The following is a 15,331-nucleotide window of genomic DNA, read 5'->3' on the forward strand; positions in this document are numbered from 1 at the left end:
TCCAATTCTTCGTCTATTCTATACTTAACTCACATTATAAAATACCGACATAAATACTAATTTACTTTAAGCATTCCTCTATGTAACTAAAACAAAGCTGAATTTATAACTCAACATTCTGAAATCACGTTATTGTCTGATATAAAAAAAACAAAACACTTTGTAGCTCGGAAAACCAGGATCACATTATATCTTAGTATACAGAGATCATTTAGTAATTCGTTATACCAAGATCAACTTGTAGCTCAGTATATTAAGATCAGTATTTTGCTCGGAATACCATATTTAGTTTAGTTTGTAACTCGATATAATATGATTAGTTTGTATATAGATATACCAGTAGTAAAATAGACTTGTAATCGATAAACAAAGTCAATTTTGAATGTCCAAATTCCAATATCAGTTTGTAACTTGATATGTCAATATTAAATTACAATTCAGAATAACAAGATCAATTTGTAAATAGGATAGCTGGGTCAGTTTGTAACTCGGTATATCATGAATAATATGTAACCCGGTTCACCAGGATGAGTTTTTAACTCAGTATAGAAATATCAGTTTTTCTCCGAATATTAAGACCATTCTGTAACCCGGCATAACAACATTAGTTTGTGGTTTAATACATTAATTTGTATCTCAGTACACTAAGTAACTTCTTATACGAAGATTAGGTCGTAACTGGGGTAAGTTTGTAATCCAGTATACTATGGTCAGTCTATGACTCGAAAACAATGATTAATTTACAATTCGTGATGACGAGTTGTATATATAATTTACAACTCGTTTAACTAGGATCATATTGTACTAAGGTGTATCATTATCAGCTTGTAACTCTGTATACTGCATCAGTTTGTAACTTGACATACCAAGATCAGCTTGTAACTCTGTATACTATAACAGTTTGTAACTTGGCATACCAAGATCAGCTTGTAACTCTGTATACTACAACAGTTTGTAACTTGACATACCAAGATCAGCTTGTAACTCTGTATACTATAACAGTTTGTAACTTGACATACCAAGATCAGCTTGTAACTCTGTATGCTGCATCAGTTTGTAACTTCAAATACCAGATTAGCTTTTAATTTGTATACTACAACAGTTTGTAACTTGACATACCAAGGTCAGCTTGTAAATCGATATAGCAAGGTTAATTTGTAACCTGTAATAATATAATCACTTCGTAAATTTGTTTATTGGGATCTGTCTGTAACCCGGCATACAAAAATCAGTTTGTATCTCCTTAAACCAAGTTCTGCTTTGAATTTCAAATCCAAAGATTAGTTTGTAACTTATCATACAAAGTTCAGTTTGTAACTGTGAATAGGCAGATAGCCCAGTTGTTTTATGCAAGAAGTCCTTATAATTGAATTTATCAAGATTTACTTATAACTGTATACAAAGGTGACTCTGTAATTAAATGTACTGAGATCATTTTGGAACTCAATCTGGCTTGATCAGTATTTTAGTATTATGTTAACATTAGTTTGTAAGGAGGTTTGTGTGGAAATCAGATTGCAACAAGTTAAATTTAATGTTATTTATTATTGTGGCAAAGAAGTCAAAAGTTAAAGTTCGTTTTTTAATTACAGAAATAAAGAAACTGACAACCTTTGCGTTTATACGTGAAAGGCTGAGGTGTGCACGTGAACATTGTACCTCAGTAACGTTGTATTTATTAAAACGGTGATTGTTTTACTGATATAATATCAAACCATAGAATAATTATCCTTAGTTAAAAATAGTCTTTATTTTCAACCCTAGAGCATTATAAGTTTTTTGATTTTCCGAAACAATTATGTTGTACTCCGCGAACACTGTTCAATACTCTCACGTGCCATATTCATCACACATTGTACGTTTTGTTACTCTTCTAGTCAAAAACTCTGTTTCATAAGTGAATATTTTAGAGACGATATTCTGCCTCAGAGTAAGTAAGAAGTGGATTATTTATCTTATTTATTAGAGAGACACGATCACGTGGGTTTCATTTCCTCCCTAGCCCCCCACCTCTCGGGGCTGAAACGGGTACATGATTCTGCTACTTGGCTGACTGTGTCTTTCAGTGTTCTTGCTGTGCATGCGGAAAGAAGTTAAAGTAACTTATTTGCCTCTAGGTCTTAACTCATTGAAAGAGGATCTTGAACTTTAAACACAGAAAAGGATGTTTTAACACTGCGCAACGTTTTTCTAACGTTTCTTTCCCTTTTAAAGAACACACTACTGGTTCGTAAGTACTTCGTTTTATAAATATTTAGTTACCTCACAAACAAAAGTTTAAAAAATGTATTTTTAAGTTATTAATGTTGTTTTGTTTTTTTACTTCTTGTCATTGATTTAAAGATCGTTTAGATTAACATAAAATAAAAATATCGCTCAATAAAAGCAATCTTAAATCATATATTTGTTTAATCTGCTCTGTAATAACATGTTTTGATCTATGTTTTAAATGGCAACTTGATCGTAGTGGGTTGCAACTGCCGTTAAAACGTTAAATTGTTTACAACTGCTTTTTAACTGTCGATAAGGGAGGTTGATTATTGTTGTTTATTGATTAGTTGGTTTCTGTATATAATATGTGAACAACTATTAGAAGTGTAAAAACTCTTTAATTTTGTATTTGAATTCAATCAATAAATAAATCAGGTTTTTCATTTCCGTTGATTAATTTTTTGATTAAATTCAGATGAAAAATTAGTTATATTTTTTCTATTTCATGTTCATAAAGCTAGTTTTATGTGTAATTATTGGTTAATTATTTTATTATTGGAAAATAATAACCTACTAACGTTATATTACGCAATGGCATGTATACAGTTAGATGTATTAAATACTTAGTAACTTCATTCGTCTACGAATGCCTAATAATCGTAAGATTAGTGAAATCCAATTGTTATTTTTAAATCAACAACTGCTATTAACCAGAGAAAAAAAAAGTTTCAAAACGAAAATTTTTCCATCAGAAATACCAACAATCATGAATTTTGTGCTCACGATCCCATGGTGATATGAAATGTTATTTATTTTATAATTTGTCTGTTAACCATATACGGATTACCAATAGTGCTTTTTATTTTAACAAATTAACTATGTTCTATTTCAAGAGTTATGGCTGGTATCCTTGATGAACAGGTTGTTTGTAATCTGTAACTGAATAGATAAGGAATCGAATACATTAATTAGTAAATGGGACAAACAGTTATTTCAGATAGGTATCGGATATCCGATCCGATAGTAAATGTTACCGTAATACTGAAAATTGAATTCAGTAGTGAGTTACCAATTCATTATAGTACAGCACTAAACTATTTACATTTTCGTTGCCTTTTGAATATGTAATAAAGTACAGTCCCACATGATTAAGTGGCTATTGTAGGTCCATTAAAGGAATGCGGCACGTGGCTGAGAGAAACAGTGCTTTATACCTTCGAGTTCCCGCTGAGATTATTGTTTGGATTGTGGTTACTGTTGCTGTCACAGCTTCTACATTGCCCACCTGTGGCATACAGTGGAAACTCAAAGGGTGGGCTTGATGTTTATTTGAACTACGTAATGATTATGTGTATTACAACTGAAGAGACTTTTACTCTCGAACACCGGGAAAATGTTACTATGCTTAGAAGTTAGTGGAAAGCACCATTGTGCCAAATGAGGCAATACCTATTAAGTGTGACGCACGTGCAAATGGTATCATCTGTTTGTAATATTTTGAGATGATCCGTTGATGGAAATACTGCTATCTGATTAGCCAATTCATCGCAAATTAATATATGATTGGATCAAGTTTTTTCGGATAGTGCAATATCCGATCAGATCAGATATTTGTCTCATCCTTTCTTTATTAACTAACTCAATCTTCACACTACGTCTGATGTAAAATCACATCATTAGGAGGACGTTATACCAGCAGAATAAACATATTGTTTTTTTGTTTTTTGAAATTCGCACAAAGCTACTCGAGGGATATCTGTGCTAGCCGTCCCTAATTTAGCAGTGTAAGACTAGAGGGAAGGCAGCTAGTAATCACCGCCCACCGCCAACTCTTGGGCTACTCTTTTATCAACGAATAATGGGATTGACCGTAACATTATAACGCCCCCACGGCTGGGAGGGCGAGCATGTTTGGCGCGACGGGGATGTGAACCCGCGACCCTCAAATTACGAGTCGCACGCCTTAACACGCTTGGCCATGCCGGGCCAAGAATAAACATATACGAATTAAAAGTGTCGCAAAGTAGAATGTAACATTTCAGGAAATGTGGTAAATATTTTAACTCAGTTTTACACTTTACATGTTTTTATATAGTAACCGTAAACATTTCTATCAAGTATAACTTATATTTTCAAGAGAGTTAACCTGCCAGTAGATTAATATTCAACTTTAGTTTCAGAGTTTGTTTGTTTGTTTAACGTTCAGTTAATTACTATGGTTATTGATCACCTTTAGCTTAAGTTTAAGAAACAATCCTACGTACAAACACACAGAAGTTCAATACGTTATATTGAAACTTTTTGGAGCCTCACCTTGTCATTACAACCCAAGCCAACACGTCCAGTCATGTTCTGCATGATAACTGTGCATCTTGACAAAAGCTGTAAATCATAGTTTCCATTACAGAAAGCTTCGCTGTAAGGTTGTCATCTTCAAAGCACACCACTCCTCCATGCAAGCTTTCTCTAATCAATTTACTATACAAAGACAATTGTTTTTTTAGCGCTTGCTTAAAAGCCTAATTCCATAGAAATCTATAAATGCTGCATCCTATGACTTGTGCAGTATATTCTCGAATGGAATAACATGAATACTCTTTGAGGTATTTTATGTTTAAATGGAGGTTTCTTATCTTTGTGAACTCATAGCTTGTTGTCCTTGTTTCCAAACATAAATCCTTTTTGGTTGTGTTTAATACCATTTCCTGAGACATATGGATAGTTCTTGTCACTAATATTTGTCCTTGTGAATTCTTAAATGTTATCACAACTGGTGTACGACTTGTTTAGATCGTTTTTTTCGACGGTCTTGGTGTCCTAAGTTAATTCATACTCCTTCATTTTCCAATGCATTTAAGTACAAACAACATTTTCATCTTAGAAATTACAAGTTTCTGATCTGAATAAATCTTTATGATTTAAGAGTACGAATATTTTTCATCAGAAAAAATGGTTACAACCTTTATCAAAAGTGAGTAACTTTTGACAGTATCACACTTCCTATGTAACACAAAAAAATGTCAACATGTAATTCTGATTCACGCTCTTCCACAGTAATTTTGTATCGAATGTAAATGTTGCGTGACTTGCTGATTTGAATATTCAGAATATTTTAAAAGAGCGTACTCGTCCCTGTATATCTATTATTATAAATACATTTAAATCATTCTAAAAACACTGATTTCTAACAAGTCCTTCAGCAACGAAAATAAATATGAAAACGTTGGTGAAACGTATTGTAGCAATGAAAGAGATTAATTAGATGCACAATATGCTGAACCATAGTGATATCATTCAATCGTATTTGGTGAGTGAACTCTTTGTTCTCTTTAGAGCAGAACACTTGGTCAACATTTATTGATGTAATTTCAAGTAATGTTCCATAAATACCCTGGAACATGTCACACAGTTCGAAAGGTTCTTATTTAATATCTTGACTTATTTTCTTCCATGCAGCTCCTAATTTACTTGATAATAATCTTCAAGTCCAAATTTTGGGCAATCTTAGTCAGTCAGGAATTCTAGCACTAACGACTATGTTTATACATGTTGATGTATCACTCCGTTATTGGGTGTATTACAACCAATCTGAAAATACCATATACATATATATGTTTTCTGCGTTCTGATCAATGTACAAGTGTGTGTGTGTGTACTAAATTCTGTAGGAATACAAATATACAATATTTCCGATATAGTGACATCTATCAGTAAAGATGATTTTTAATAATTCCAAAGTCGTTTGTCGCCACTGACACTTTTTCTGGACTGATCTGTTCGGTTAACGATATGGTTCACCACTACTGTCTCTTCACAAGATGTGGACATATTTAAAGAAATTACGTGACGAGTAAGATACGATGTTAGTTCTCGTTGTAGTACCACGCTATATACTTCGTTAAAAATTAAAAACAGCTACAGTATGGGTAGAGCTAATTGAATACACTTTTCTACTTATAAAAATTATAATGGATTGTTTCATCCATTGGGTACCGTCGCTTTTAACGATATTTTAGACCGCAAAGCTAAAAACACTTTATGAGGTTCAGTCAGTATAGAAAATTTAGATTAGTCATAAATTCATATATTAAGTTAACAAAGTGGAACAAGCTATATAATACACCATAATAACAACAACTTAAATAAAATAAAACTAGCTATATTAAGTATTATGTCCTATACCATTATTTCTTTAATGCCACTTTTGTTAACAGTACAGGTTAGGGTGATTAATTTGTTTTAATACAAAGCTATATTGAGCTACCTGTTGTGTTCACTGCGGGGAATCGAACTCCAGACTTATTAAAAAAAGATTAGCGAATACCTCACATATAGGACTTATTTAAAGAGTGATTTTACTGGTGTGTAATGGTACTTGACAGATTACAGCTTCTTACGAAATATTTCCATACAAATATAGCATCATATTGAGAAGAATTATGTCTATCGTCTCGTTATCTGGTGGATTACAGACTTTTGTGAAATATATTATGCAATGCAGACTTGCGTAAGAAATGCACGGATTTATGATATATAAAGAACGATACTTAGAACAGATCCTTGAACACAGAATCAGAATCGAAAGAAATGACTCATAATGACATTGAGTTGGTGGATTCATGCATGGTTTCTATCATATAATTTACTGCCATGATAATTTATAATTTATCAGAAAACAAATGCTCACTTGAATCTGTGCTACTCGTATGTTTATATAATTTAACTAGAACAGAGAAAGTCTTGTTTGTTTTGTATGGAAAGAAAGAGACGCCAAAAATATAAACTTAGTTGAAAGTTGAATTAGAGAAATATTAGTCAGTCGAATTAGAGAGAAAAGAAAACACAGGCTTTGTATACAGTACATCGAAAAAGAAGAAATTTTTAAAAATATAAAGTCAGTAGAAAGTTGATGTATAAAAAATAATACAGTTCACAAGCAGTTCACGGAAAGAAACAGTCGAATTGGAAAAAAACAGTTTTTATGTTATGTACGACATTCATAAAGATATATAATAAGTTATTTAGGAAAAGAAAATGGTTCATATGTTGTATTACAGAAAGAGAAATTAATTTGGATAGGAGTACAAATTCAGATTGATAAGGTAAATTGTGTGTATGCTGTGTTATAGAATATAAAGAGGCCGATATGGATAAGTCAGGTGGATGAAATAAACTGTGTGTATGTTGTGCACTGTAGAAACAGTGTTGGTTGCTAAGCGCAAATCTATACAGTTGTCAGTCTTCATGTACTTAACACGACAATTAAAACCCATATTGTAACACTATAATCCTTTGAACTTACCACTGAGTTACTGAGTGGATAGAAAAGTGACAGACTAAACAGGAACAGATAAAAAGGACTAAGGTATTAAGATATAAAGAAGGGTGCCATTAACTCTTTAAACGTACCTCTGAACTACTGAGTGGATAGAAAAGTGACAGACTAAACAGGAACAGATAAAAAGGACTAAGGTATTAAGATATAAAGAAGGGTGCCATTAACTCTTTAAACGTACCACTGAACTACTGAGTGGATAGGAAGTGGCAGACTAAACAGGAACAGATAAAAAGGACTAAGGTATTAAGATATAAAGAAGGGTGCCATTAACTCTTTAAACGTACCTCTGAACTACTGAGTGGATAGAAAAGTGACAGACTAAACAGGAACAGATAAAAAGGACTAAGGTATTAAGATATAAAGAAGGGTGCCATTAACTCTTTAAATGTACCTCTGAACTACTGAGTGGATAGGAAAGTGGCAGACTAAACAGGAACAGATAAAAAGGACTAAGGTATTAAGATATAAAGAAGGGTGCCATTAACTCTTTAAATGTACCTCTGAACTACTGAGTGGATAGGAAAGTGGCAGACTAAACAGGAACAGATAAAAAGGACTAAGGTATTAAGATATAAAGAAGGGTGCCATTAACTCTTTAAATGTACCTCTGAACTACTGAGTGGATAGGAAAGTGGCAGACTAAACAGGAACAGATAAAAAGGACTAAGGTATTAAGATATAAAGAAGGGTGCCATTAACTCTTTAAACGTACCACTGAACTACTGAGTGGATAGGAAAGTGGCAGAATAAACAGGAACAGAAGTTACTAAGATATAAAGAAGGGTGCCATGTAAATTCTTAACAGCTCGAGTTCAGTTAATGGAATTTGTCTTCTTCGCTAAAATTATAAGATCGCCAATTGTTTTTCTTTTCTTAATAGGACTTAACACATGTTATTTTCATTTTAACTTCGTCATCTTTATCCTTTGTATATAAATAAATTCCAGATGCAAAATGTAATGATACCCTTTAATGGGTTATTCTGATGTTATGAAAACCTCTCAATGCTTGCATCAATAATAATTGCGAACTGTGTAGAAAACGTTTTTATTTTACACTACTAATTCGATTTTAAGCTTCAATTATAAGATCTCTATTATTTTTATTACATTTATCCTTTTTTATGGTATGGTACTGTAAACTGTAATAACTAACACTATAGAATACCTGAAATTTTTTTATCATTTGTTTTTATCAAATAATCACAGTTATATAAATACGTTTTGGAATTTCGCACAAAGCTACTCGAGGGCTATCTGTGCTAGCCGTCCCTAATTTAGCAGTGTAAGACTAGAGGGAAGGCAGCTAGTCATCATCATCCACCGCCAACTCTTGGACTACTCTTTTACCAACGAATAGTGGGATTGACCGTCACATTATAACGCCCCCACGGCTGAAAGGGCGAGCATGTTTGGCGCGACCGGGATGCGAACCCGCGACTCTCAGATTGCGAGTCGCACGCCTTAACACGCTTGGCCATGCCGGGCTCTGTATAAATACAATCAAATTTTTAAAAAAAGTATAATTATTTTGGTTCTTATTTTTGATAATCAAAATAAAAGTAGTCACATTGCTACTCAAACGACATTGTTTTGGTAAGTTGTGTAGTTAAAATACCGGGTTATAAATGAAAAGGTCCAAGGTTCGAGCCGCAATATGCTGCACTTTTTCCAACGAAAGTGCTCTATCTATGTAAGGTAATCACGTCATTTAACTAAAATAATTGTAATACGCAGACTGTTACCATTTATTCAGTTAACACTTCTAAATTTAGGTGTCTGTATTTAAGACTTGATATGACTGTCTGACTCGCATATTGCACAAGATACTGTTGATAGTGAAACTTCCAGATGAGTATATGAAGATCGATAATTCTTTAAAACAATTATGATAAATTGTTGTTTTTGAATAAGATTTTGTTTGTTTTGAATTTCGCGCAAAACTACACGAGGACGCTAGCCATCCCTAATTTAGCAGTGTAAGACTAGAGGGAAGGAAGCTAGTCATAACCCTCCACCGCCAACTCTTGGGCTACTCTTTTATCAACACACATTTTAATCGCACATTACAACGCTCCTATGGCTGAAAGGACGAGAATGTCTGAAGTGACGGGGATTCAAACCCGTGACCCTCAGGTTACGAGTCGAGTGCCCTAACCATGCCAGGCCTTTTGAAGAAGGAAATGTTGACAAACTGTAAACGATATGTCGAGCTCTCATGAATAACAGTACAAAATATTCAGAAATATGTAAAATATATAAAAATCATTTTTCTTTGAAAATAGTAAAACAACTTACATGTTTGCTACTGGAAACGAAAGGAAAATTAAAATCAACTTGTAAAAATACATATTTCTGTTAATATCCCTCTATTACTTTGAGAAATGCAAGTGACGCAAACGTTCATTGTAATAGAAAATAGTATTTTCTTCAGGTGTGATTTCGGCATTGTCAACGTTTATAAGTCACTTTAACAGAAGACATTACTGTTGTGAAATGGGTTTTTCTCGAACTGCATTTGCTGTCGATATTTATTTTGTTTAATTGCTAATTATCGTGCAAAAATAAACAACGGAGTTGTTGTTTTTTATCCAAGTGGAAGCATCAATTTCTAATTTATCTACGTTCACGAAATCTATTTTGTTAATTTACCAATTAACATGAAACGATGCGGCTCGAAACTCCATATTTAACATGTTATTGTTGAATAATATATGAAAGTACTAACAAACCACTTTTTTTCCATAGAATTAACTTCACTGTTATTTTATTATCATTTTTCAGAGTAAATAAAAATGTTACAAAGGGGAAGAATAGTTTTCACATCCAATAAAATTCACCTCTTTACACAAAATATCGAACATTTTGTTTCGATCTTGGAACTTTTTAAATATACGCCGATTTAACTGTTTATCATGTTTTTGTGGTATAATATACGCCGATTTAACTGTTTATCATGTTTTTGTGGTATAATATACACCGATTTAACTGTTTATCATGTTTTTGTGGTATAATATACGCCGATTTAACTGTTTATCATGTTTTTGTGGTATAATATACACCGATTTAACTGTTTATCATGTTTTTGTGGTATAATATACACCGATTTAACTGTTTATCATGTTTTTGTGGTATAATATGCAGCGTTTTACTTTCACTAAACATTTTTTTTCTGTATAACGAGGAAATATCACACCATACCTGAGTCCCACGTGGACCAGCGGCAAGCTTGAGGGCTTACAACGCTAAAATCTAGAGTTTATTTCCCGTGGTAGATACAGCAGATAGCTTTATGTGAATTTGCTTTCACACAAACAAAACCACGCATGAGTCAGTAACAATTCACACATAAAACATTTTTATTAACTACCTCCATATATCTAACGCCTCAGCAACAGATGACTACGTTAAAGCTGGAAAAGATAACCCATGCATTCACAGTAATATCAGCATCTGTACCTCCTAGAATATGTTAACTATTTTAAAGTATCTTCATGCAAAAAAATAGCTCGTACCTCGTGAAATACTTTACATGAGATATATGTGATGTTAGAAACATTTAAAATCTTTGTCTTATTTATTGTTTGAGCATGTGTTATTTCTTTAATAATATTAAATATCGTATTTTCCATTTTTCTGTGGCACGTCTCGATCTTTGAATGATTAAAAGCGGGTATTGTGAAGAAAATAATTCCCGTTATACTCTAACAGGTTTAAAATGGCCCTATTATTTACAAAATATTGGAGTCTGTAACTGTTAGATTTTAAGAGAGTTATTCTCAGTCACGTTTTAAACTATAGAAACGACCAGAAAGGAAGGTATCCTTTTTCACTGGCTGATGCTTCATCGACATAGAGTATTTATTTTTTAAGTTAAGAATTTTATTGTCTTCAACTTGTTGAATGTACAAAAGAGGTGAGTACCTGATTAATGTCGCTGTTAAAGTGGGAAAAAACACTAAAAAATTAAATAACTAAAGCTATATTTAAAAAAAAATAGTTACGTATAACCAAACTTGAATAATTTTTGTTAATTTATTTTTAAGCAAGTATAAATAGACCATGTTTTACTCAAGTAAAAGTGGCATGCATGTCAACGTCCCGTTAAACCGACTCTCATCTACATTTTTACAAACCCTAGTTACAAGACATGATAACCATCCTAAGGTGTATTAGTGAAAACGAGCGACCTCGTTTTCAACTATACTGATGTTATACGGAAGTATAGATCTTCCGTCAACACTACACGATGTTCTTAGCAGTCTTTCCAAAAATTATGAGAAACGTAATTAAACGAAAGAGGTTCTGACTAGTGGTTTATGGAGCTGTGTTTGTACTGAACCTAAGTGATACTGACGTTTTTGGCAATATTTCTGAAACGTTGGTTTTCCAGCAAAAATTCACGTCCTGTCCAATTATATTAATTTAATTAAATGGATTGAAATAATTATAACTGAATGTGAAAACCTCACGTTTGTACATTTTATGAAGATCAAGAGAAAGTCGCAGACCACGGATTAGAAGAAGAAATGGTTTATATTAATTCCCTTTTAATATTGGCCCTGAAACTAGTATTTTCATAACTATGTAAAATATGTATAGGTTTGTTTATTACTGCGTAATCAATAATATCGTTTTGAAACCAATATTCTCATAACAGTGTGAAATATGTTCAGGTTCGTTTGTTAGAATAAATGTACCTCTCTGAAAGCAATATTTTTTATTCGTTTATTAATGGAGAATCAATGTTATCGCTTTGGAACGAATATTTTGCATATAATATATACAAAGAACATTTACTAGCCCAGAATAAACGTTTTCTTTTCTTGTTCTGAAGTCAATATTCTGATAGTCAGATAAGATATTACATACACAGGAGGGCACTTTTCTAGGCTAAAATCAACGTTATTTTTTGATGTAAGTATTGCCATCACCGTGTAAGATATACATAAGATATGTTACTGAACATTACCGTAACCATGATTTATTTATATTTTTAATATACTTTCTGAGATTTATTTTTGCATCCGCTGCGGAAATCCAATGCAGAATTCTAGCGTTATGAGCCCTAAAGAGTTTCTCTGAGCCAACAATGGATAGAAATTCCAAGGCATCGAGAGTGGACTTAAACATGATTTCAAGAATGATGCTCTAAGCATGGATACTTAAGACATTCTATTTCAACAGCACTTTGAAAATTAATCAAGTTGATATGTCTTTAAATCAAAGTTTCTGATGTTGCTCTATCGTTACATCCAGGTTTCCAAAGTTATTCAGTTCACTTAAAGTTATTGAAATTACTATGTCTTTAAAGAAAAGCTTTCAAAGTTGTGTAAGCTTCCAAAGCTATTCAACTTGTTGTGTCTTCAAAGCAACGTTTTGTTGAGAATTAGTCACACTTTATAAAGATGGTGTTCCAGGTCACGTGCTACTTATGCAACTGTTTCCTAAAACGTCAATCTTGCTCTATTTGATGAACATGATTATACGTTATTATTTATCACAGGAATTTTTATTATAACAGTTTTGGCAAAAAACAAAAAAGAGACACTAATCCTAGACTATAATTTTAGACAACTTTTATACAGACTTTTCACCGTAAGTAAACATCAATTTCAGACATCACGTTTAGGCAGACCAACAGCACAAATTCACTGGAGTTTTATTGGTGGACAGTAATGCAATCGAATGGGTTTCTTAGTCTATTTTTTCATGCAAACAGCTGTTAGTTTCAGAGTCTAACTGGGAGTTTTGGAGCATTTGTTAAAGTAAATTTTTCAAACCCACTTCTGTCCTGTACATTTTACTGCATGAGAGCATTGAAGACATCCATCTTCAATCTGGCTGTGTGAATAAGGTTGCTCTTACAGAGCTGTGATATAGTCCTTCGGTTATAATTATATTGGTAGGGGCAATGTACGTCTGATGTTGAGCAATTTGCTTGAACCAACTATATAGATGCTAAATACGCCGCCCATGGCGTCACTGGTGGCATTTGCGGCTACACGCCAATACATTAGCATGTGCTAATCATCCTTATGCGGTGCTGTTAACCCCTCCACCCTGAAAAAAGTTACTAAGTTTGCTTTGTTTCTAAGGCAAAGTCTTTAAGATACATAAATCGCTAAGTCTGTGCTATGATTCTGAAGCAAAGTGTTAAAAATACTCACCTCTATAAGCCTTTAAAAAATTTTCCACCGTTAGTTAAACTTTCATGTTTTTAAAACAAATATTGAAAGTTCACACTTTGCTGTGCCTTTATAACAGTTTCCAAATGTATTTAAGCTTACATGTCTTTAAAGCAAAGTTTTGAACGTTCCTCACTCGCCATATTTTTAAGGTGGACTTTATAAAGTTACTCAAGTTATTTTATTCAGGATTCTAAGTCTTTAAAGCAAAATTTTTAAACACTGAAGTTGTTGTGTAAGATATGAAAAAATAAATTATTCTGTGGAACGTCTGTTGACAATTCATCACAAAATGTGACATTGTTTGGTCTAGAAATACTATTTTACTAAGCCTATTTCACGCAATAATTTCTGCAAGGGATCAAAAGCGCCACACATGGAAGCATTGCACGTTTATCCATTATATTCGTAATTGATGATGTTTCTTATACGAAAAACACTAAAGAAAAGCGATGGACATAATAAACACGGGCCAGCGCTTCGAAGGAGATTGTAACGTATTTAGCACTTATTAGCACGAGTGATGTCGTTCGTCCACTATGTTGAAATTGGTGTGACACGATCGTCTAAAAAGTACTTTTTGTGTGCTACGTTTTTATGTATATATTTTCTGTTGTTATAACTTTTCCGTTCATTATAACGTTCGTTTAATTCTTGCAAATACATTTGACAGAATGTACAATGTGAGCTTCTCATAATAATCTTGTGTCTCTCGGGTTTTTGTTGTGGTGAAAAAATAATGAATGTGAAATCATAAGCTTCAACCAATCGCCAGTTTTTACAGCCTACTTAGATCTTCCACATGCGATACTATGGTTAGTTTCTTGGTAAATGCAAAGCTACAGAATGGACTATTTTCTCTGTACCAACCCTGGATTTTTGCGTTATAAGTCCTTACACTTATCACAGAAACAGCGGAGGATTTTTGCGAGGGTTTTAGTTATTTTGGTTAATCGTTCATATTCTTCATCACCACATTACGTTCTTCCCTCAAACCAGACCACTTGTGAAACATGAAATGTTAGTTAAAAAGGCATAAAGTTTTTATTCGTGAAACTAATGACATAAACAGCAGCTCAACCGCTATTAGTATGCCGTATCTTACTTGCCCTGATGAATTTTTGTATTTATTGTACGAAAGGCTTTGTTAACAAACCATGTGGCAGGTGTAGTGTATTATATATACCTTTTGCTTTTACTTACAAGTTCTTTAGGAGAAGTGTGTATATATACATAATTACATGAACAAAATATAGCAATTTGTAGAATGTTTGCACTTTAGGAAACATAACTGTTCATTTTCGAACTTTCCAGGTTTACAGGAATTTGATTTTTCTCGTCATTTGCTCCCCAATGGCACAGCACCATGTATGCGGACTCACGCCGCTATAAACCGGGCTTTGATAATACCCGTGGTGGGCAGAGTGAAGATAGCCCATTGTGTAGCTTTGTGTTTAATTCCAAACAAACAAATCCCCATCACTTACAGCTTGTGTGTGTGTGTTTTGTGTATTTTTATTATACCAAAGCCACACTGGGCTATCTGTTGAGTCCACAAAGGGAAACGCTTACAGCTGCACGTCTGTGAAGTAATT

At 33.2% G+C, this 15,331-nt stretch overlaps 1 protein-coding gene across 5 annotated transcripts in view; it reads left to right on the plus strand.

Annotated features, from left to right (window-relative positions):
- Positions 1-1,938: 1,938 nt before the first annotated feature.
- The window catches only part of nord (neuron derived neurotrophic factor nord), a 59,499-nt gene continuing 46,106 nt past the window's right edge, over positions 1,939-15,331 (plus strand). For 3 of the 5 annotated variants that reach the window (XM_076462130.1, XM_076462126.1, XM_076462128.1), the window contains exon 1: positions 1,939-2,230. The gene's annotated coding sequence lies outside the window, so the exon portion shown is untranslated. The remainder of the gene's footprint in view (positions 2,231-15,331) is intronic. The other 2 variants (XM_076462127.1, XM_076462129.1) reach the window with 1 other exon arrangement.

This window comes from Tachypleus tridentatus, chromosome 10 (genome assembly GCF_004210375.1).
Source record: "Tachypleus tridentatus isolate NWPU-2018 chromosome 10, ASM421037v1, whole genome shotgun sequence".
Lineage (NCBI taxonomy): Eukaryota > Metazoa > Arthropoda > Merostomata > Xiphosura > Limulidae > Tachypleus > Tachypleus tridentatus.